The sequence below is a fragment of the Vigna unguiculata genome, chromosome 9, assembly GCF_037176805.1.
Source record: "Vigna unguiculata cultivar grain cowpea cultivar isolate G323 ecotype 2 chromosome 9, ASM3717680v1, whole genome shotgun sequence".
NCBI classification, from domain to species: domain Eukaryota; kingdom Viridiplantae; phylum Streptophyta; class Magnoliopsida; order Fabales; family Fabaceae; genus Vigna; species Vigna unguiculata.
The window spans coordinates 24227501-24230000 of record NC_140800.1 but is presented as its reverse complement, the minus strand read 5'-3'; positions in this window follow the sequence as shown (position 1 = coordinate 24230000).

Below are 2500 nucleotides of genomic sequence, written 5' to 3'. Positions count from 1 at the left end.
CACATGGCCAAGGTTGTCGGTGCACCACGGCATAGCTAAATGGCTTGGTGGGGAGTTTTGTGAAAAAATGAAATTCGTGGTTTTTGAGTTGTGAGGGTTGGATTGGCCTCCAAATGCCCCCAAATGAATACCATGAAAGTCTTGGTGCACGAAAGTTTTGAGTTGGTTGGGTTTTGCACATGGCCAAGGTTGTCGGTGCACCGCGGCATAGCTAAATGGCTTGGTGGGGAGTTTTGTGAAAAAATGAAATTCGTGGTTTTTGAGATGTGAGGGTTGGAAAGGCCTCCAAATGCCCCCAAATGAATACCATGAAAGTCTTGGTGCACGAAAGTTTTGAGTTCGGAGGGTTTTGCACATGGCCAAGGTTCGCGGTGCACCGCGGCATAGCTAAATGGCTTGGTGGGGAGTTTTGTGAAAAAATGAAATTCGTGGTTTTTGAGATGTGAGGGTTGGAAAGGCCTCCAAATGTCCCCAAATGAATACCATGAAATTCTTGGTGCACGAAAGTTTTGAGTTCGGAGGGTTTTGCACATGGCCAAGGTTGGCGGTGCACCGCGGCATAGCTAAATGGCTTGGTGGGGAGTTTTGTGAAAAAATGAAATTCGTGGTTTTTGAGATGTGAGGGTTGGAAAGGCCTCCAAATGTCCCCAAATGAATACCATGAAATTCTTGGTGCACGAAAGTTTTGAGTTCGGAGGGTTTTGCACATGGCCAAGTTGGTCGGTGCACCGCGGCATAGCTAGATGGCTTGGTGGGGAGATTTGTGAAAAAATGAAATTCGTGGTTTTTGAGATGTGAGGGTTGGAAAGGCCTCCAAATGTCCCCAAATGAATACCATGAAATTCTTGGTGCACGAAAGTTTTGAGTTCGGAGGGTTTTGCACATGGCCAAGTTGGTCGGTGCACCGCGGCATAGCTAGATGGCTTGGTGGGGAGATTTGTGAAAAAATGAAATTCGTGGTTTTTGAGATGTGAGGGTTGGAAAGGCCTCCAAATGTCCCCAAATGAGTACTGTAAAAGTGTTGGTGCACAAAAGTTTTGAATTGGATGCATTTTGCACTTGGCCAAGTTGGTCGGTGCACCGCGACTAGATAGCTTGGTGCCAAAATTTGTCAAATTTAAGACCTTGGCCAAACTGAATGAAATTTTGTGGGGAGGTTCCTGATATTGTTTAGTGGTGGACTGGAAAAAATGAGGTCGAAATTCGAAGTCTACATGTGCTTTTCTATTTTTCCCGATTTTACACATACCCGGTAAGTAAAAAAAATAAAAAAAATAGTTCCCCTTCGAGAAAAATTATGAAATTTGGTGAGCAAGGAGATACCATTATTCTACGAATTACTGCAAAAAATCGCATCAAAATTCGAAGTATAGCCCGAGATATGGACTTATGTCTGCTCAAAAAAAGTGTATCTACTTGTACAATTTTGCCTTTTGCATATTAACCTCTTATAGGGGGGGAGTGCTCCTTGAGCCGGCCAGCTCCACACTGGCAGGTTTTAAAGGGAGCTTGATGAGGCCTCCCCCCTCACGTGGTGCGTGCGTTAGCATGTTTATCATGGCACAACTAGCCTCTTCATAGTTGTTGAGCTTTATTAATACCAACACACGGTCGTCACTGATCGTTGGTTAGCTCGGCAGCTAGTCCCTCGGATATTGTGGAAAGTTATTTTCATGCCTAGCGATGCTTGACCCTGCGTCACTTGATGTTTCCATTTGCTTGCTTGCCCATGGTAGGTGGGGGGTGGACCGTCTTGTGGTGTGGTGTCTTGCGAACGTGAGGGTGTGTGAGTTGTAATCGAGATGCACTTGCTGGCTGGCTCCATGCCTTGCGTATCGAACGGTCAAGCATGCATCTCTTCCATTTTCACCCGTTGCCTTGGGTGATATTGGTTGATCAGTCCCTGTGTTGCCTACCCACTAGACGGTACTTCTGTGGTTGCTTCGAATTCTATCTTTCCATCACGAAGAGGTGTTGGAGGATCCTAATGTCACGCACGTGTTCCATCTAGTGAAACATCTCAGTGATGCACGTGTTGTGGCTAGTTCTTTTGGATGCGGTGCATTATATGAACTCGGGTTTACTTTAGCGACCCAGTCAACATAATTCGGTTGTGTCCCTTGATTGAGACGTTGTCCTTGAACTTGTTGTGAACAATATCGTTCTTCCACAACCCGTCGTCTTGAGTGCGATGGAAGGCAAATAAGATGTGCTTTGGCATGTCATGCACGTACTCGATTGCGGGAAGTGTGAGAAAGTGTTGTTGACAACCCGTGGGAAATGGAATGTGGCAAATCGTGATGAGCTCTTCGTGGATCTGCGAAGAAGACGACCTTTGGGCCTGTTGGAAACGAGGGAGGCGATGTTGAACTGCGAAGAAGATGGACTTTTGGGTTGTTTGAATCAATGGGAGGCCACGCGAGAACTCCGAATACTATGGACTCTTGGGTTGTTGGAAGCAACGGGAGGCCCCGCTAGAACTCCGAATACTACGGACTCT